Raw genomic sequence first — 23,088 nt, 5'->3', positions numbered from 1 at the left:
AAGTACATTAAAGAGCTCTAATGTAAGTTAGAAGTTTTACGATGGATTGTCCAATTGAATTTTACTCAGAAAACTTTAAAGACTTGCTGAAACCTTATAGAATTCATGAAAGATTATGAAGTTTTGGAGAGCCGGAAAAAGGAAAATAACAGTTCTCATCTTCAAAACAGTGGAAAAGTAGGAATGGAGAATTATATGCAAGTCAGCTTTAGTTCCTTTTATAAAAAGCTGGAACAAATAATCAAACAATTTATAAGCACCTGGAGATAACATAAGAGTAACTGCCAGCACAGATTTCTTGGGAACAAAGCTTGTCAGAATAATCTAATTTCCTTTCTGTGATAGGATAACAGCCCTGCAGATAAAGGAGAAGAAATGTATATGCTGTGTTAGATATTTTGAATTTACAAAATCTTTTGGAGCTGCTTTACATGACACATATAAGCAAAAAATAAGATTAAGATGATTAGTATTATAGATATGTAAAATGATCAGATGTGCCCAGAAAGTAATTAACAGTGATTGGCTGTCAAATCGGAAGGTAGTATTTAGACAGGTTCTGTAGAGGTCTTTCATATGTTTTGTAGGTTCTGTTTTTTCGTTAATGATTTAAATGTTGAAGTACAGAATAGGCTCATTTAATTTCACAAATGATCCATCTAGGAAGTGATCAGAAAACAGACAAACAGATAAGTTGATAAAACTCAACAAAGAAAGTTTCGAAGTTCTGCACTTAAGCAGGAATAATGAATGAACTGTGCAAATATGGCTTAGAAAAAAAACAGGCAGGAAGATGCTGTGAAGAAAAGTATCTGGTCAACATACTCGCTCCCAAATTGAACTTGAACTGAATATGTCATGCTGTTCTACTATCCTGGAGTATAGACACGGAAGTGCTTTGCATAAGGTATGTAAATTAATCTTTCTGCACTGTTTGGCTGTAATATGGCTGCAGATAGAGTACTGGTCCAGTTTTGTGCACTGACTTAAGGTGAAGGTAAATCAGATGGAGAGAGAGCCTGAAGTCCGGTGCAGTGTAATAAGAATGGGCTTTAAGTGTATAAGAAGCTGTTGTGTATGTTGTTTTGTTCTGTCATACACAGAGCAACAAACAGAAAAAAATCTTTTAGGAGGCATAATCATGAACCACACCTTTATTTGCTTTCATTGCAGAATCATATTCCCACCACCAGCAAAATAAAAGTATACTGATAGACAATTAAACCTACCTTTTCTACACACAAATCTTAGTTTGTAATTAAATAGGAAAAAAAAAAATCATGATTACTTACTTCTCAAAACCACTGTGTTCAGAAAATATCATTCCATAAATTTTATGTTGCTATCTGAATTTTTTATTGATGGACATTTTGTCTAGAAGTCTGACACTTGGCAAGTGGCAGTTTTCATTTTGTGCAGAGTTCCTATCAAGCAACAATGAATGAACCAGAGGATATTATTTGGAAAAATGAAGACAACTCATCTAAAGCTGCCAGATGTATATCTATTGGTGCTGTAGACAATCAGTTCATATAATATGCTGTCCTTATTTTTCCATCTTATTTCTAGCTTGAACTTCACTCTGTCTTCAACCTTTAGTTTGCCATATCAAATAAAACTCTCTACAGACACAAAAAAATCCCTTTATTCATATTACTTTTTACCTTCAGATCTAATCTTGACAATACAACAGAAGCTGAGAATTGTCAGGAATTTTATAGGACCGTCTTTATTACAAGCTTGTTCTGTTTGTGCAAGTCTGTCCTTTCTTGGAGGCTGACACCCTGCCTCATGATCAATATCATCACGTAGGCAGGATGCCACCCACATCATCTGAGATGACATGTAGGACATGCTACTGCCATGTAAGGTATGATTATCTCAACTCACACTACCATTGGTGGAGCTAAGGAGGGGCACAACTCTTACCCATGTTCAAAAGTCATTTGCACGATAACTGTTGCTGTCAGATGACCTGGACATTAAGTGTCCCTGATAGTCCACTGGAGCCATGGCATCGCTTATGACCCTGTGTTTGCTATCAGTGATCAGATGAATCACCGCATGGGTGCATTGTTGCTCATCTTTCTTACTGCCTCAATAAAGTTTGGTTTATAATGTGTTGTCAGACTCCATTACTGTTCAGACCACAGAGGCACGGTTGTTCTCTGAATAATGTGGTAGCTTGCTTCATGTTGATTAGCAGCAGTGCTGTTGAAAAGAGATTAGGGAAGCCCATCATTAGAAAAAAAGATACTGATTATTAGTCTCGAATAAGAATACTTATCCTAAAATGTAAGATTATGTTTCATGCATTAATATTCATAGCTGGCATTATAATTAATTCTATTTGTCCTGTATATTATTGTCTGGCTCTACATGTGAAGAGAGCTCAAGTTCAAAAAGAGGGCTATCCTTCATCACAAAGCATAAATACCCACTAAAGCCTCTGTGTTTTCAGCAGGAAAATAGGGCAAATAAAGCATGCGCTTTGGTGAAAAAAGACACAATCGTGACACTCAGGATCAAGAAACAAGAATGATGATATGTTTGTGATCTCACTAGCACCAGCATTATAATGAGTAAAATACTGTTAGTTTCTAGTGCTTTATTCTACACAAGCATTTTTGAGAACGTTGTCATACTAATTATGGTCACACTCAAAATGCCTTTGAATTAGTTTATGATAAAGGAAAATAAACTAATATGTCTTTTTAAATATTATATTTATGGAAAGGTCAGCAATATAATATGCTAGGAATGGCATAAACATATGCCAAAACAAGACAAAATTTGTCTGTCTGGTGTCATATGCAAGCCAAACTGGTGGAAGATCTGATGGGATTTTCTTCTGTTTCTGAACAGAAAATAGGGGAAATCAGTCAGCAAAATGTCTGTTTGAAGTCAGGTGACTTTTAATCACTTAGATATTTTTACAGAACTGACTGTCCTGGTTTCAGCTGGGATAGAGTTAATTTTCATCCTAATAGCTGGTATGGTGCTGTGCTTTGGATTTAGCATGAGAATAATGTTGATAACACACTGATGTTTTAGTTGTTCCTAAGTAGTGCTTACACCAGTCAAGGACTTTTCAGTTTCCCATGCTCTGCCAGGTGCACAAGAAGCTGGGAGGGGGCACAGCCAGAACAGCTGACCCAAACTGGCCAAAGGGCTATTCCATACAATATGCTGCCATGCTCAACTGGGAGGAGTTGGCCAGGGGGCAGTGATTGCTGCTTGGGGACCAGCTGGGTCTTGGCCAGCAGGTGGTGAGCAGTTGCATCACTTGTTTTTCCTGGGTGTTCTCTCTCTCTCTCTCTCCCTCCCTCCCTCCCTCTCCCCCCCTCCCCCCTCTGTCCCCCCCCCCCCCCCCAAAAAAAAGAGAAGTGGAGACAGAGTTAAAAGTGATTACACTAAATAAAAAAACTGAAAATGACTCTGCAAAGGAATACAACCAAAGGGTTATGGAGGCAAGTTAGGCTGCAGATATGCTTCTACAGTCATAATTCCTTGTGGAATAACAGAAATATATACTATACCACTGTGGCACAGGGTATTAAAAGAGAAGGTGCTTTTTTACATGCTTTGTTTTTCCATGGTGTTTTTCTTCAGCAAACATCTGGAAGAGCTTTAGCAGGATTTCAGAACAAAGTTCACGTAGCTAAGCAAGCAATTAAAACTACATGCACAGTGATGATATACAGCCAAAGAACTATATTTAGTGACTTGAGGAAAAAAAAAACACAGGAAGACTATGAACCCAGAATGAGCAAACTTTCTATAATGTGGGCAGAAAGGGTCAAATGTTCCCTCATCAGCTTCCTACTAGATCCTATCTGAAGACATTCAGTTATGTCTGAAGCATTTCATTGGATTTAAAGTCTCTCTTCAGCGAGCTGAGACAAGAAATTAATTTGAAAACTGCTTTTCAGTGACAGAAGCTCTTAGAGAGAGACCTACTCGTCTTTGTCTTCTCCAGGTCAGCTCCTTGATCATCCTTCAAGCCATCCTGACCATGTTTGCAGAAATTAATTTCACTGTATACCCCTTGATGATCAGCTGACAAATGTGCCAGCAGATAAAATACATGCAAAAATATCTTCAAAATCATCTTTCTGTGCTCCTTTTGGGTTTAAATTTTGTAAGTTTATGACATGGTGTGCAGTCCAGAACTGTTTTAAACAGGTCATATTCCAATTGAATTTTGTGGAGGTGCAAAATGTGATTTTTAAATGGGCGGATACCAGGATAAGGGTAAATACCTCCACATAGATTATCTCAAGTTTTTTATTCATCTATAAAGTATTATCTATCATGAAATGCTTCAGTGCTTTCTAGATATTTCCTTTTTAAAAAGTGTAATCAAATGATTACATAAAAAATTGGTGCATGTCAGATATATTTTTAGGGGGTTTGTTTGGGACATTTTTGCGAAGCAAGACTATAAAAACATCAGTATTGAACTTTCAGTGTGATACATTTTTAAGGAAAAGGCCAATGCTTTTCTCAGTTTTGTTCATGTAGAAAAATAATTGTCACATTTACCCTCTGAATTCACTTCTTGCTTGTAGTTCGTAACCTTCTCCTGTGGACCTGTCTGAACTGTATTTCATCTAGGAATATAATTGAGGGGGAGCAAGATCCTTTAGTCTATGCTTCATCTCACTGAGAGTCAGGTGTGAAGTGGAGCCAGAAGCTTTTGCTGTGAAGATGATTCTCTTGGGACAGTCTGAGAGAGATTCCCCAAACTGATCAAGACCAGAGAAAGAAAATTGTGCTAAAATAGAAGGGATGGCTTATATGACACTGCTAGTTTGAAACCAAATGATAGTCTGCCAAGGAAGCAGAGCTTAGCTTTAAGTGCAGACAGCTTTTGAGAACATTTCTACTCCCTGTATCCCAAGATATCTTCCTCTGGTCCATGCTTAGTTATACTTTGTGATTTATTTAATCAAAAGGAGTAAAGTTTACTGTCATAATGAAAGTTTTTTATAAAATCCTTTCATCAGATCACTATATGGCCGGGTGTACCATTCAAGGGAAATGAATCATAATCCTATCCCTAATTGATGACTAATATACCCCTACATCTGTTCTTTTTTTTTTTTTTTTAATTATTATTATTTCCAGCTATTTTTCCTGTTTTTCCTACTATAAAAAGGCCAAGATAATATTTTTCTTTTTTTTTTTTCTTTGTTTTTTTTTCTTTGTTTTTTTTTTTTTCCTATGGCAATCATTTTGGACAACAGATGTTAGGTAGAAAATAGCTCAATCTCTCTGAACTGTGTATGTCTGTATACGTCTGTGTACGTCTGCATGTTTGTGCATGTCTGTGTTTGTGTATCATCAGGCTTGTAAAGATACAGAAATGATCATTCCCCTTCCTATTTTAAATGAAATGAGAATTATTGTTAGAGAACAAGGAATCCGTCGCATTGATGTCACACAGCAGGCAGACAATAGTTTCTTTCTATATGACCCCAGTGTGATCACACCTGCAAGAATAAATTCAGTTCTGGGAACCTCAATATCACACATATGTTAACAAATCAGAAGGAGTTTGGGAAAGTGCAACAAAAATGATTAAGTGTTCAAAAGGAATGAAATGTAAAGAAATAGTCACAACATGACCAAGCAGTGGTTTATATGATAATGGAGTACAACATCTGAAGGAAATAAATCTCAACAGGAGTTTTTTAAAATTGTGTCAGCTAAGGAAGCTAGAAGAAAGAACAGGAGATTCTGAAAGAGAAGCTAATGTTAAATCAACGAATCCGATATTACAGGTAGATTTCCTATAATTTTGAAAAAATTGTAAGAAAAATACAACAAAAATTTGTTAGGATGGAAGGGACTCTGTAGGTCATCTTACCCAAGCTCCTGATTAAAGCCGGGCTAACTTTGAATTTAGACTGCTCTGTTAGATTTGTTAGATTTGAAAATATCTAATAGGGATGGATAGTTCGCAGATTCCAGTGTTCCAGTGCTTGACCACCACCACCATGAAGAATTTTTTTTTTCTGTATATCTAATCAGAATTTTCTTTGCGATAACTTATGTCTGTCTGTTGTACCTCAGTCTTTCACTATGCATATCTGAGGAGAATCTGACTGTCTTCTCTGCAGTCAGCATGGTACTCTGCTGTCTCATTGTCCTGGTTTTGGCTGGGATAGTTAATTTTCTTCCTAGCAGCTGGTATAGCACTGTGTTTTGGAATTACTAGGAGAATACTGTTGATAACACACTGATCTTTTAGATGTTGCTAAGTAATGTTAATACTAGTCAAGCACTATTCAGCTTCCCATGTTCTGCCAGGTGCACAAGAAGCTCAGAGGGAGCATAGCCAGGACAGCTGACCCAAACTGGCCAAAGGGCTATTGCATACCATATGACATCATGCTCAGTATATAAAGCTGGGGGAAGAAGAAGGAAGGCAGGGACATTTGCAGTGATGGCATTAGTCCTCCCAAGTAACCGTTACATGTGATGGAGCCCTGCTTTTCCAAGAGACTTCCTGCCTGCCAATGGGAAGTAGTGAATGAGTTCCTTGTTTTGCTTTGCTTGCGTGTGTGGCTTTTGCTTTACTTATTAAACTGTCTTTATCTCAACCCACAAGTTTTCTCACTTTTTACTCTTCTGATTCTCCATCCCACCGGGGGGGAGTGAACAAGTGGCTGTGTGGTGCTTAGTTGCAGGCTGGGGTTAAACCACGACACTCATGTTCAATTTTCTACTCATTCGGACTCCTTCTTTGCACAGCTGGTTTCTAGCCTGTCCTGTTGCATGGGTTGACTCCATTCTAGGTGTAGGACTTTACATTTGTTTTTACTGTATTTCACTGGGTTTCTCCAGCTTAACAAAATGGCACTCCTACCCACCAGTATATCTTCCTCTTCTCCCCGGTTCATGTCGTCAGTGAATTTGGCGAGGGTGAAGGCCATCCCATCATCCATGTTGTGCATCAGCTCTAGTACCAGCTTCTGCTCTGGTCTCTTTTATTGTCAATGAGATGACTTCTATTCGTCAGTACACTTTCTGTGTGGCAGAATAGCGAACTTGGCCTTCAGCAGTGAAGATAAGAATGAAATTCAGCTTTTTCAGGGGACTGATAGGCAGGATCCCATGGGAGGCTGACCTGAACAGTAAAGGGACTGATGAGATGCAGCTTTCTTCATGGAAAAACTCCTTAAAACGCAAGAAGGTCAATCCCAATATGAACAAGGAGGTGTGGCAGAAGGCCAGCTGAGTCAGTGGAGAAATCCTGGATGAACCCAAGCACAAAAAGCAAGTATACAGAGTGGAGCTGGGGACACTCCATTCAGGAGTAATACAGAAACAGTGCCTAGGTCTCTAGGAAGAGAATTAAGGAAATCAAAGTTCAGCTGGTGTTGAAAATGACAGGAGATATGAAGAGGAACAAGAAGCAATTCTACAGGTAAGTAGAGAAATAAAAGCAAGATAAAGCAAAATGTGGGCCTGCTGCTGACTGAGATAGACATCTAGCTATATAGGATATTGAAAAGCCTGAAGTACTCAACACCTTCTCTATCCAGAAAGGTTTGCTGAAACTGTACAGATGAATAGAATTCATCTCACTGACAATAAAAGAGACCAGAGCAGACGCATCCTTAATCCTTGGAACTGTTCCACTGGTTCTTTTTTCATAAAAATTTTGTATCTATCAATCTGAATGGTCCTATCAGGGAATAAAATTTATAGTTATGAAATTATAATAAAATGTAGTGACCTTGAATCTTTTCCTTGGATATTGATTCACAAATTAAATCTTAGGTAATAGAAGGCACTTTTACTCAGTAATATTCATTCAAATACCAATCATAATTTAAACTATAAGTAAAAAAAACCAGTACAAGTGTCCTTCATTGGATAGTATTAACTACTTTAGTATTATTATAAAATATTAACTATGGTATTACAACATTTTGAATAATGTATTCACATTTAGATATCTACATAATATAATCTCAGAAAAACAGGACTAAGGCGGCATTGAGAGGTCATCTAGTCCTTTTCCCTGCCCTAAGGCAGAATCAGCTCTCTCTGTGATTCTGCATAGACATTTTTCCACTTCTCTTAAAGACTTCTATGGCAGAGACTCCGCCAGCAATTTATGCCTGTAATTCACTACCTTACCTTCACATGTTTCCCCAGTGTCTATTCTGAACTTTCTGTGTTGCTTTGAAAGCTCATTATTTCTTATCTGATACATAAAGATTATGAAGGACAGTTTATTTCCTTCTCTGAGGTTATGGATATCCAATCTGGTTTATGTCCACCCCAATGTCATTTAACTACACTTCCCCCATTTTCTTAAGAAAATGTCATATGAAAGAGCAACAGATATGTTACAAAAGTGAAACTATATGGCATACAATCCCTTCCTATTTGTCATTTTGTAGAAAGATTAGATTGTTTAGGTTGGTTTGACCCTACTTGTTCTTCACAGAGCTCCATTCTGCGTGCTGTGTACTTCACTCTTATCTCCTATGTACTTGCAAATAGTTTGGTTTTTTTTATTATTTGCTGTTGAATTTTTCTGAAAGTTGAATTTATGGTAACTTATCTGTCGTTCTCTGCTATAGTTACTTGACTTCCCCCCTGCCCTTTTTTATTTTTAGATAGGCATTAAGCTTCCCATTATCCATAATTCATCAGAATGATTGTTGCAACCAGCTTTACTCATACTGAGTTAACAGAAGTTATCCAGTTAATTTATTATTAACTGTACATATACCATCAGTCGTGTATTACCCCTGCATGTCAAACTAATTATTTACTGATCATATTTTTTGTCATATTACTAAATCATTCATCAAAAGTGAGAGAATCTGGTGATCATTTTAGTTACAAATGAGAAAGTGCTGCTCTGTTAATAAATTATCATCACCAACAAATTCTAGTTGTGCTCTTATGAGTCATATAGAATATGAGATGTAGTAGAAAATACCCTCAGCTGTATTAAACAAAATAAAAATAAACCCAAAACCAAAAATCCAAACAGGCATAATATTACAAGAAATAATCTAACCAATAGAAAACCACTGTGGTACATCATAATTTTACACAGCACTATTATTTTGTGGACTCAGACCCAGTGTTCAGTGTGTGCCACATTAATCCTGAAAAACTGGTCAATCATAAAAAATTATTACTGTGCCATGACTGTGCTCAGATGGAGTGTTCCTTTCAATTCCTGGGGGAAAGCTTTTGACATCTCATGAGGCACCATCGGTCACAACTGTTGGATTCATCCCATTCCATTTCTGGAACTTATCTGAGGAATCCATGTCAGAACCATAGGTTTTCTAGGTGCTGATCCAGAAAAACCCATCTCTTCCTATTGGCTACAGGGTCACTGCTATTCTCTGATGCAGTAAATGTCTAAAATTAGATTGGATTAATCTAGTCCTGTCACGTCCCACCTGGGGAGGAGGGGGGAGGAGTGACAAAGATTCACAAATCCTCTCGGTGTGGATTAAGGTGGGCCAACACTCAAGGTCCGTACACAAACACCAGCTTTAATAGAAAGCTTCTATAGAGACAAATATTGAGTACAAATATTCGATACCCGCCAACCCTCTCACAGTTATATTCACCCCAGCTATGCGGTTTTACAGAAAATCAAGGTAGGCCATGCAGTACTTGACCTCAATTTAACAACTTTAACAACTTAATCACCTTAGGAAAAGTGAAACAAGGAGGGGGAGAGAGAGAGAGAGAGAGAGAGAGAGAGAGAGAGAATCACCAGTCCTGGATCCAGCGTTGGTCCTGCCAACAAGGGTATTCGGTGAGGGAAGAAGAAGATTCTTATAGAGATGTTAATTCTGCACAGGGTGCTCGGTGAGATTAATTCCACAAATCACGCACGCACGAGCATGAGCACGAACGTAAACACGAGTACCGGTACACACACGAGCACACACCACACACAAACTACAGCACATTTATCAGGCTACATGATTAGTATAAACCCGCCTAAATTTACACTTATTGGTTAGTGATTAACATTTCGTACACTATTGGTTTACTGTATTTAAATTAGCCTCGCTTGCTATGTAAATTAGCACGCACGCTCCTTTCAGGTGGGGGGAGGGCAAGTCTTTTCGGTTCTGAATTGAGTCGGTGGTCGTGATCTCCCCTCGTCACATTTACCTTTCACCTACTTTCTGCAGTTGTATCTTCTCTGGCCACTGTCCAGTCTTTGGTGCCAAGATGTTCACTTTTGTCAGCTTGTTAGCTCTTCTTCAAGGTTAGAGCCGTTAGTTTTCCACAGTTTGTTATCTTTTAGCTCCCTCCCAAATTCCTTTCCCAAGGCACAAGTGGTTAGAAGTTTTGCTAATTGGAAAATTACATCAGGGACCAGTCAAAACCAAGAGGAGTGATACCAGGACTGTCCCCCAGGCAGTAGGTGTGTGGGGGGAATAAGACCCTTCACAGACCACGGGGAATGGGGCCGAGGCAAGGCCGCCCTGTCTCCACAGGACTCCCTCCCTCACGCTCACTCCAGGGTACTGTCCGGTCCTGGGTCCTAGCGACCGTCGCTCTGCATTGTGGTTTTAGCACCAGGCTGTTTGAGACATCTTGTTGTTTTACATTAGCAGTTCTCTACAAGTCCTTAAAGACATGCTTGAGTGTAATGTTTTAAGAGAATGGATACATTTTATGTAATGTATATATTCATCGTGAAAAACACATGTGGAAAGATACAATTCTGAAAGAAAACTAGAGCTGGGAGGAAAGAGAAAAGTTAGACTTGAGACTACAGACAGTACAGGCAGCATATGGTGAGACTAGTTTGGCTGTAACTACAGTAGTGAAACTGAGTTTGGCTGTGGGCACTAAGTATTACAAAACTGAAAGAAAGGGAAAATTTTGGGAAAAAATTAAATATCAAAACAACAACAAACAATTCAATGAATAAATTACTTCATTAGCTGGTAATAATAAAATACTTTCTCATCTTTTAATGTATTATGCCCACTGGAAAGACACATTCTAGACAGTATATTACAAATACCTCCACTTCAGTTTCTGAGATACATGACAATTCAATGCTTAACTTGGGATGAGTTTTTGGCAAATGCCACAATCTTTCAAAGTCATTGTTAATAGAATTTGAAGACATGATCATCATTTCTAAAAGACTTAATTTTTTACTTATGCTGGAAGACTCATTTTAGTTCTCCACTGAGAATCTGACACCTGAGAAGAAACTTTGTTGGCATATACAATGTCCAATTACATTATACATGAAAAAAAGGTTTAGTTCAGTTCTTATATCATCCAGTTGTATATAGTCATATATAACATTCATAAATAAAGAGATCAACATTTTATGTTCTCATATTCATGAAAAGTCTGCTTCTATGTATAAAAATAAGCCTATGCATGAACGTTTTCAAATTTTTAAAATAATTGTGATTTATGCACAGGAAATAAATAAACTGAGTAATGGAATAAATACTGTCTAGACATGCACATTTCAGACAATCCTTCCACAAAAATGTCAGAGGATCTTGCAGTGGATAATATCCCACTTGCATCATTTCCCCCCGCCCCCCCCCCCCCCCCGTACAAGAATCTTCAGCTTCCCTGGAAGTCAGTTTGGCAAGTTTCAGATGCACTAAATTAATTTAAACTCTAATAACGAGTAAAGAAATGAAATAGTACTGAACAATAGCAGCACTCTGGGGTGTTTACAAATGCATTTACAGGAGGTCATTTCTACTGTGATCCAACTGTACATGCCAATTTGTTGCACTCTTCATTATGATAGAAAAAGTATGGGTAACAATGAACTGCAAACCTTATTTGGAAAACACATAACTTACAAGCATCAAAAGACAACTGGGGTCATCCCTAAAGCAGATTTCATAGCTGCCAAAGAGTATTTTGCTGCTTTCATTAAATGGACTTTAAAAGGATTTTAATTGCATTTCTTATTTTGGCTAACAACCTGATTCTGAGAATATTATGTCTACAGCTGTTCAGCTCTAAAAACTATTATTTAGGCCTGGGAAAAAATGCCTACCAATGCTATTGAGGTCTAGGCTAAGTAGCCTTTCTGAAACCATGTAACAGACTTCTTTCAAATGCTTGATTGATAAAATTTGCTCACTTCTGTTTAACACTTACCTTGTTTGCTCCATGATATTAGGTGTGTATGACTACTATTTCCTCTGAGTTTGCAGATCATATGCTACAGAAGAGACAAAATATGGGGAAAGAGCCTAAATCACATGGAAAATGCAGTTTGGTGTGAATGCAATTTGGGCTTATTATGCACACACTTCTGCCATAGAAGCCTAGGAAAAGGTAATTCCCTGTTCTGAGTAATGAAATCCAACATTAACTAAATATATTGCAAGCAGCTGATCTCATAGTCACTAATGTATGCATGCAAACTTTCAGAGATTGCTCCAGTTTTAGGCACAGGACTAAGTTTCACCTCTCTGAAAACAGGTATAGCAAATATGGGAAATCTAACTCTATATAGATAGTGGTTTTCTATGTTCTTTTCCTTTGCTAATGAAAATTAGATAAATATCTTGATAGAATACTATGGGTCAATGGCACCATTAATTCATCTGGAAGTTCCCAGGAGTCTGTTTTAAGTTGATTTAATGAAAGAGAGGAGGAAGAACTGATTGCTATATAAGCATATGAAAAGGTAAGAATAGCTGTACTCTCTGCTCAGTTTTCATTTGGCTCTATGATGCTGATTCTTGATACTTTGTGTTATCATACATACAATATATAAAGCAAGGGTCAAACTGAAGTCAGTGGTAATACCATATTGATGAGGGATGTGGTTCATACAGAAAATCTTTTCCAATGTTTGTCTACAATGAGATGTTGTGCTAAGACTGTCTGAATTTCACCTTTTCCTCTGTGTTTTATTTTGGTGAGTGTGGTTGTACAGGAGGAGTAAAGAGCTGAAACAGTTTGTATGAATCTTTATTTGTTGAGAATGCAAAGAGTATAGGACATAATTCAAGAAATCTAGAGAAAATGAAAAATTGCCTTAAAATGTTTTGTATCATTCTGTTTTGGGTGTTGTTTTTTTTTTTAACTGCCTCACTGTTATCTATTACTTGAGAAAAACTCTTTCGAATGCTTTAAAGATTCCTTATAAATCTGACAGTGTATCTTTGAAAGCTTAAGAACCTGAATAAAAGTTATGTTTTGTCTGCAAGATTCTAAAAAAAAATCTATATTTTAAAAATGAAGGCCTAAGAACCTATTTTAATCACTGTCAAATGATATATAAATATTGATAAAATACTGCTGATTTAGAAATTTTGCTGTAATGTTTGGTAGATGAATGTTTATTCACAATGAGTTGGGTTTTGACCCATTGCTATCATTGACCTAATTCACTCAGGAAAATGATGAAGATTTGAGTTAATTCTTAATGGCACATAGGAGAGAAATCTATTCCTTTTCAGAAATGTTGAATTAGTTTCTTGATTCTTTCTTGAGAAAATTTTATAAGTAATTCTCATTTAAAACACATTTTACCCTAAAATTCTCTGTTTATTTTCCTTTCTCTGAGGACTGGACTCAGAGTTGCCATAAGAAACTTGTTAACTGATAATAAGGAATAATTTTCCTGATTAAATAGTCTTAAGTTTAGCTTATGATAAATCAGCTTATTAGGCATATTGAAGTGCATTTTTGAAGATGAATCTATAGCAAAACTCTGTCCAAGGTATAAGTATTGTCTTCTAACAGGAAAATATAAATTGGCACCATTTTTATACTGATCTTATTTCTTTCTGAGTTCTTCAGCATACGTAGTCTGTACTGAATTGGAGAAATGGCTCTCTGCCATCCACCTGCTGCCAGTTTTCTATCTCTGGCTTTTCTGACAATATTTAAGGTATGCTTTATCCATAGGAAGAGCTTTGCTCTGTATGTATAACAGTTAATTTCCTCTCACCAGAATGATAAAAAGCAAAAGTAGAACTCTTTGTGTTCCGTTCTTTTCTGAGAGAAAATCAATATGAAGTCAAAGACACCTATATAAGCCATCACAGCGTAGACTTGAAGTAATTTGGTATTTTACAAATCATAAAATAATAAATATTAAAAAAAATCAATAGAAAAGCTAAAACATTGTATTTAGATATGGAAGCTGAATGTTTTTAGAGCAAAGTTACACAGAATATGGCTCATCATACATAGGTTGAAAATGAAACAAAAGCAAAAAAAGCCATCAAACCCCGCAAGAGCTGTTTTGACAGCTGAGGCTTGAGAAAATGCATAACATCATAGACTGCTACACTTGGCTTTTCATATTAATATTGGGACATTTTATGTTGAACTCTTTTTTAAGTATTCCAGGCAAGTCACAAGAAAGTATTGATTAGCTTTAACTGATGACATGACCATAAAGTCATCAACAAATATCGGTGTCTAATTCTGAAGTACATGCAAATGTCTAAGATAATGGATTATAGTGCAGTGGCATTGATAGGTAAGATTTTTTTAATGTGTTTATTTAGATGTTAGATGCTTTCTGAGATATTAATAAACTAATTTCTTCTTATCTTATTTTGGTGCAAGTTTAAATGCTTAGACAGTATTAATAAAATATTGTTCCGAATTTATCTGGGGAACTTTGGGACATAAAGGTTGCACCAAGCATGGTAAATGATTTTTCTTAGAGCTCTGTATGCAGCTACTTCATAAACTTCATGTAGCTCTCCTCCTGGAACTCTGAAATAGCCTAACTCTGCACAATTATTTTTCCTCTCAGTAGACACAGAAACATTGTGATTTGTGATAATACTAAGCAGAAAGCAAAACAACAGCATGGGAACATCTCCCTCTAAATAGTATTTTCCCACAATTTGGATGTGAATTTTCTCACCTATAGTTTACTCTCAAAATCACATGGTCTCTAATCAAGTTTTAAGCCAGCTACAATGACATTTTTACCCCTTCTGCTTACTATGGTTTGTCAGGAATGTTAAAGAACTGTCGTTACAATAAAATGAAGTTCTGTATTTGTTAGTATTGTATGTTGGAAATAACAATGCTAGTGCTCAGCCCAGCATATTTCCAACAAAGTTTCAGTGGTTCACAGCTCTCATTTGGACTCCTGTAAGGATTATGGGAGAATTATAAAAAAGGTATTTTTTAACCTCCTTGCAAGCAGACTGGTCGAAAACAAAAGTAGCAAACCGATTATCTTTACCAAGGGCCTCCTTAGAAATACATCATAAAAATAATTTGGTCTGACTGACTTAGCAGGGAATTTGCACCAAATCTCCGTGCTCAACAACATCTACAACGGTCCCTTTGGACTCATGTTCATTCTTCTGGAAGAATATAGTATGTTGCATAGGCCAATCACACAGCCACTGTTTCTTGTCCGTGTCAGTGATGATCTGACTGACAGTTGGTGACATATTCTGCATCCATAGGGACAGAGGAATGCTCACACAGGGGTTGCTGATAACCTTTCCTATGAGTGCCTCTATAAATAAGAAGCAAATATAATGGGATCATATTGATTAGACTAATGACAGAGCTGATCATGAGTTGTAATCTCCTTTAAGAGGTCATTCAGAGGGATAGTCTGCTGCTTAGTTAAAATTATACAGCAATCTAGAATTAACAGGAGCCTTTTCTCTTTTTCTCTTTTTTGTTTTTTTTTTTTCATTACAGCATATGCACAAACCTGTGTGACGGAGCTGATGACTGATGAGGATGATAGTAATGATAATGGCTGCTTGATTTTTTTTCTAATGCTGCTATTCACTAGTTCTATGTGCTGAAGGCATACAGTATGCATTAAGAGTTCATTAGGAATTTCTGAGATGAATGATTCCTTTTTTTCACCTGAAAATACCTTTCATCTGCATTTCTGATCCCAGCTCCATTCTGTTGAGCACTTTAAATAAAAAAGGAAATTTCATGGCTTATGTTATTTTTAAAATGAAACTTTAAAATAATTGACATTTGAGAATTCATATAGCTCTTCTATACGTTGCATATCCCTTTAATAATCTACATACCGTTATTGATGAATCAAAAGACTTCTAACAAGAGAGTAGTTATATTCTGCATATTGCAGTAGGATCTACAAGATGGTTTTTATAATGGGACAACATAAAATGAAGCATTCTCCCATAAAATATACAAAAATTTATACATTAAACATTTCCTTCATCACTGACACTGTGTTCTGCACAACACTGAGTATTCTGAATTCCGAACTTTCAGGGTTAGAATCAGAGACGTAGCTCTTGTTTCTCATAAATCCTATTTATGAACACAGGAGACTGCAAAGGTATTGATTTTTAAAACATCCATCAGATTCAACAATCAACCAGGACTGGCTGATCGGTCATTGGTCACTGGTACACAGATTTTCTCCTTATACATATGGTAGCATGGTATTCATTTTCCATTTCAATGATTAACCATAGACAAAAAATTTAGAAAATATAAGAGTGCTGAGTAGGGTATGTACTGAGTAATCATGTATCATGGTTAAAACATAATATGTTGAGTTGACCTTGAAACGAAGAACAGCAGAGGAGAGATAGGGTCATTCTCTTTTCATACAAAAAGGGAAATGAACTTCAGGTCATTCCTACTTTCTTGGCCACTGGCTGTTATCCTGGAGGTGTTGTGCTTTAGAGATTTTATCAACACTACTTTGTGATTACTACTGGGCAATCCAGAGAACTACATTAGCATTGGCCTCAGAGGAATTTTTCCACATGTCATCCCAGCCAAAGGCTAAAGAGCTATAAGAGAAGCTATGGAGAAAAGCTAATTAGAAAAGGGAAAGGAGGATGAAATTGAGTTTAATGATAAAAAAAAAAAATCATTATTCATTATTATTCATTATTATATTATTTTTTGAAGTTGTAATGGTATATGTCCTTGTGTTTATTTCTAGCTCCTTTCCTCTGATGTTCTATGACATTCTCACATTTTGAGGTACATTACATATTCAATCAGACAGCAAGCTTGGAGGAATATCATGCTATCAATTTTTTTTCAAGAATGAAATCCTATAGCATAACATTTTCATGAAGGTCATTACTGTAAATTAAAAAATTGGAGACATATAGTATATGCATTTATTAAGGATGCCCAGATGTCATAAAACATAGGATTTAAAATATTTGTGACTAGAAACTGTCACATTTAGATATGAAGTGAAGAAAATTAAGGGTGCTATCTGAAAGTTTGTGTCTTCATGGAAGATCTTTCACATGTCTTCTTTCCGTGATAATTAGACTGTGACAAAAAAGCATTGTTATTTTTTTGCACTATAGATTTCAGCAGCTTTCTACCTTCTGGTAGATTCCTTTACCACAGAGGATTCACTAGGAGTCTACAACGTTTTCAACACAGCTCTTATTTTCTGATATGCATACATAATTTGGTTCTCTTGGATGCAGTTATCTTAAAAATCTGCAGTTCAGGAAACCACAGATGAACTAGTCATCCAAGTCTTTCTTTATGTTTGAGGACAAAAATGGCACTCTTAGGACACAATTCATTTGGTTTGTTCTAGACATTTATGTTAAGAGGAGATGATTTTTTTCCTAAGAATACGTGTTTATTTCCATTCATTAGTTAACCTGGGTCACACTGTTTAGAGGAAGACATTGATGACTTCAGTGCTGAAGATGTCTATATTTGATCAAGTGTATCCAGTCCTTGAAGACTAGATAATTTCAACATATTATTTTCTCAGGAGGAAAGAGGTGAGCAGAAAACTGTATGAACTTTCCTGTCCTTTTCAGGAATGTAGACCTTCACAAGCTCACACCGTCCACCTTTGCTCATGCTTTTAAAGTATTTTCTTTCCTCTGTATGCTGTTCAAATTGGAAGTAACTTCTAAAGCTCTGTGTAGTTCAGAACCTGTCACTTATGAAAAGGACAGTACAGCTGTTAAGACACTGCTGTGATGCACTGACATCATCTTTGTAGGCTGAGCAAAATGGACTCTGTGTGGATCCCCATTGCCTTTAGAATTTGTTCCTCTGACAGCTGTTGGAGAAACCTACCTGCCTTCAGGGTGAGACAATTATTTCATTTATTTTTTGATGAATAGTGTTTCTTGGTTTGCTAGACTTTGTTCAAATAACTACTACTGACTTTTCTAATGATGCCTCTAAATGATGTTTCTAGCAGGAACACTTGTCTTATTTATTCTTGCTAGTGAGAGTGGCACATACAGTTTATATGTTTTTAATTTTTTAAACCACAGTGTTTAGGTGCTGTGGAAATCTGTACTATAAATGTGAACAAAATAATGTTTTCAAAATTCCTAAAATTCTCTTATTCATGTGCTGTCTGCTGTGATAAAGCTCAAGGTGGTAGGTGCTTAATAAAATGACTGACAGGCAATATAATGCAAGTTGCTAGTAGCAGCACTAGGTCTGTAGCACACACTTCAGTTCAGCCTAAGCCGCGTATCTGTGAAGAACGATAATTAAAGGAGAATAAATATGAGATATTTAAAATGCCAGTTCACTGTGATTGAACAGACATACCACTGTAAATTTTTTATTTTTAATTCTTTTCTTTTCCCAAAAGTTCTTTTTCAGTTTCTGCATATTATATATTCTGTTACCCTTAAGCTTAAATACCCGTTATTCATTTCCTAAAGTTTAAATTGTGATAATGTTTGCCTTCCTTTCTCAGCTGGCTGTAGAGTTGCATTTAAATGAGATATTTGTGATCTATACTTTTAACATTATAAATAAATCCTTCTGCTGCTGTAACTATATATGTACGTAAAATTTTTAAAAGACAGAAAAGCCGTTCAGAACAGGAAAACACCTCTTTTGTTTATTGATTTTTTTTTTCGCGATTGAAGACAAAATTATAAAATTTACAACATAATTCTTTGTTTTCAACCTTAAAACTCAAAGATTTTGTAAGAGTTATACCAGTGGACATGGAAGTAGCATGTTTCTTAAACCAAAGTTCTGTGTAGGTGTCTGTGTGTGTACAGACACAGGGTGAAAACACCTTTCCCTATGCACTGGTAAGCCACTTGGGTATAGGCTATCCAGCACTGAAAATACATAGCACAGGAACTTTCTTTTTTCTTGTTTTCATCTCTGTTATCATTTTAACAAGCATTTTTTTTTATCTAATAAGGATTGGTTTCCCACAAAAACCCTATGACAGCCGTCACAGGTTTGTGAAAAGCCTGTATTGAGATTCAAATATTATTTCTGCAAATGAGTCCTGACCACATTATTCTGGTAGAAGATCACATCTGAACTAAAGGAATTGGTCTCATACAATTACCAGATGACTCTTGTATCCTAGGGAAAGCTGGAGGTATATGAGGGATCTTTTGTATTTACAAAGTACTGGCATCTCAATGCTGAGAAGAGAATAGGTCTGATAATTTTTTTTTCCCTGCTGTGCCACTACTCTGTTTTCCCATGGCTGACCTTCCTATGAACTAATCAGAAGAGCTACGTGGAAGAGGAAATTTATATCATTTGAAAGAAAAATAGTAGCTGCTTCTGTATGCCTTTGGACAATTTCCTTCAAACATTTCACATTTGCATCCCCCATCATAAAAAGTGCAGTAGGGTAAGTCTTCTCTATGTAATCTCATAAAAAGTACACTGAGATTACACTGCATAGGGGAATTATAAAACTGCATTTTACTCTTTTGTTGATAGATTGGTATATAATTTTAAAAAGCAGACAATTTAATAATGCATCTGTAATCTATATATGTGTATACTTAGACATAGAAAATTGAGTTATTTTTTCTCCTAATAAAAAAAATGTTTCTAAACCTGACTTTTCTAGTGACGTGAAATTTTGAAATCTATTAAAACAGCCATTTTATGAAATAAGCCATTCTATTTAGTGTCCATAACCTTTTTCAGAATGCATATGATGAATTTCTCAGTGTGGCAAACACTCAGATATATTTGTGTAGCTGAGAACAAGTGATATCATCATATAGCTCATACCAATCAAATATGATTTAAAGTGTAATAAATCAGAACAAAATTACATGTCATGTATTCAAAGGTTATGAGCAACAGAATTGCAGTACAAAGTCATTGGCAGAAGGAGAAAATCACTACTGCAATCATACTGCAATTATCCAGTTCTAGGCTTCTTTATATGAAAAGTGGAATTGTAACAGCTTAATGAAACAGTAATAATAATTGTAAGCTAGTATTTTTGTCTTCTTCAGATTTGACTTTGCTAGGATGTTGTTGAGAGGCCAAAGGAACAAAATTAACAAGTGACTAAAAGCTACCTTATCATAGAATCACAGAATCATTAAGGTTGGAAAAGACCCTTAAGATCATCGAGTCCAACCGTTAACCTATCACTGCCAAGTCCACCACTAAACCATGTCCTCAAGCACCACATCTACCCTTCTTTTAAATACCTTAGGTTACTGTATCAGAAAACATCTGTCATGATGTCTAAATACCTATCGTTTAGTCAGAATAAAATCATGAATGTGCAAAGTATAGTAAAAATGACTCCATTATTTTCTTTCTTCATGAGATTTTGAGAGCTATTAATAGTGCTTAAACATAGGCAACTCACATGGGAATTTCCAATCAGAATCAGAATACTTCAATAAGGTTTCTTCTCTGAACCACCTTCTGGAAGAGTTTCTCCCTCCTCCGCACCTTCCCTTTCCCCCCTCTTTCTTTCTCTTTGTCCTTCTTTGGTCTTGTCTCATTCTTTCTCTGTCTCTCTCCCACTCCCTCCCTGAGTAATATAGAGCACCAAGGAAACTTTCAAATGACTCTTACAGTAGGATACTGTTAATATTCCCCTTTTCATGCAAATTTAGAAAATATATGTTTAGATTATTACCATTAACTAAAATAGAGTAAGATACTGCACAAGGCACAAATGTATTCTTCACGCAAATAAAAGACGTAAGTACCTCTGATTACCATGAAATAATCAGGGAAAATTTGGTTCTCTCTACAGAAAAAGTACCTTCTTGATGAATTATGAGTCTATTTGGTTATGTGGAGAGTTGGAACAAAACCAAACAAAATGCTGATAGCTCATTTTTATCCTAAATCCTTGAAGTTTAAGATAGGGCAAAATTCATTACTCTAAGATATTCTAATTTGTACCTTTCCCTCAAGTGTGTAAACTAATATCCATGAAGAAGAATTTGTAAATGAGTTCATCAGAATTCTACAGACCTATTATGTGGGAAATCATACAATTATTTTTGAAGTCATAAAAGCCCTTAAATGTACTGTAAATTTATTGTAAATACTGTCTGGTTGATCTTGCAGCCTTTTGGCAGGCAAAATTCTCCTTGATGCCAATGGGAGTTTTGCCATTATCAGAATTTCAAAGACAAGATCTTCTATAAACACCCTAGTAGTGTAAAACATTATATTTTATTATCTCGATGAGAACTATATTGCTTATAAACTTAATAATAATGAATAAATTTGTTCCTGACTTGGGGCTCTGAGAAAAGTAATGCAGCTATGAGACTGTATCTAAGCTTTACTTAGGTTTATAAGTAAGCAACTGGGTGCACTCTTTTAGCCTTGTTGATTCACTGCCTGCCACATGCCTGCCTAGCTGTCTGCCAGTATGTGGGTGCATTTGGTTCTGTGGGAACTGTGGCCCTATATGTACTGAATTGGGAATGTGAAAAATCATGAACTTACGTTAGATAATTTGAATAGTTAGTCCAGTGACTGTTTTTCTTTGTATTAGGATAACTCAACTTGTATGAATTTTCTAGCCAGTCCTGTGTGATGCTCAAAAGACCGTCACAGGGAATTTTGTTTTGTGCAAAAACTTGCCATGTGCCAAGCAACATCTTCAAACCCATGAGGCATAGGAAAACATCCATACTTGCAAATGTATCTTAATATGTCACTCCCTGTTCCCTGCCATTTAGTGAAAATTATTTGTTTCCACACTTACTATGAATTTCTGTGTATAAAAGAAATGTGTCTCTCTTATTTAGCTGTTAACTGCAACTATATTTATTGAGTTAAAAACTATACTAGAAGCTAAATATTAAGGACTAAACCCAAAGAAGGACTTTAAATGCATGAGAACCTACAGACTCCATGGTCCTGGCTGGAATTCTGTTATTTAGTCAGCTTAGATGTATTAAAAATTATTTTATTATTCAGTGTTAGGACAGATACGCTTGTTAAGCATGCTGAATTAACAGACATCAAACTGGGTAAAGAGCTTGTCAATGTACTGTGTAATGGCAAACATTTGAAGTACTTACAGTAACCAATCTTATTGCACAGCAATCTCCCCGTGCCTCATTTCCTAGTCACTTCAAATACTATCACACAGAATACTTCTCTACAAAACCTCATTTCCCAGTGCTGTGTAGCTGGTGTGAAATGAGCCACTTACTTACCCTCAAAAATAACTGTTGAAGGTTGTCAGAAAGCAGTTTGATCAGCTACCAATGCTCTATATGCTGTAATAAAGTGGCAATGCTGTCATTGCAACCCAGCCTTTACAGGATGCAGAGGCGTAGCTTTTTGAACTGTGTTCTGGTCAGTCCTACAACTCACTGAGGATGGCTGAACCAGATCAGTTCTTGTAAAGTAAATTACAAAAGAAAACCAAGTGTACTAGAAACTATTCTGGTGTTTCAAACGGTCTTTCCTCCTAGACCAGCTCCAAACAAATATTCCACTGTGGTTGTGATGTAGCAAGTTTTTTTCCTCGGGGTAATATGCAGCGAGGAAAAAAAATCCAAACACTAAAAGCTATAACTACCTGTTGTAGAATATTAAGGATATCTATCATAACGTATGTCTGAACATCTCAGCACCCTGGCCAAATGCTATTGTTTGATGATTACATATTATCGATAATAGTATAATAATACTATATGGAATCAAATTTTACTTGTATTTACAAATGGAAAATTTGTGTTATTTTTTCCCCATTCAATCACTGGAATAAGTTGATTCTGCATAATTTAAAAGTTGATACATTTTATCCTGTCTGTGTTGCAGATGAAAATGTATGCATTGCATAAACATATATTAAATTACATTACATACACAAATTAGTAA

General features: G+C 36.1%; 1 long non-coding RNA gene across 1 annotated transcript; it reads right to left on the bottom strand.

Moving 5' to 3' along the window:
- Window positions 1–1,375: 1,375 nt before the first annotated feature.
- On the bottom strand, window positions 1,376–9,912 carry LOC148055875 (uncharacterized). Its single transcript, XR_015705196.1, has 3 exons — window positions 9,767–9,912; window positions 6,879–7,135; window positions 1,376–2,211 (listed from the first exon to the last, which is right to left on the bottom strand). It is a non-coding gene; the product is annotated as an uncharacterized LOC148055875 (long non-coding RNA).
- Between the last annotated feature and the right edge of the window lie 13,176 nt (window positions 9,913–23,088).

Source organism: Nipponia nippon, unplaced genomic scaffold, assembly GCF_047370975.1.
Source record: "Nipponia nippon isolate SJK-2023a ecotype South Korea unplaced genomic scaffold, ASM4737097v1 scaffold_2, whole genome shotgun sequence".
Taxonomy (NCBI): Eukaryota; Metazoa; Chordata; class Aves; order Pelecaniformes; family Threskiornithidae; genus Nipponia; species Nipponia nippon.
The sequence above is the reverse complement of the archived record's forward strand: the minus strand, read 5'-3'. Positions and strand labels throughout refer to the sequence as shown.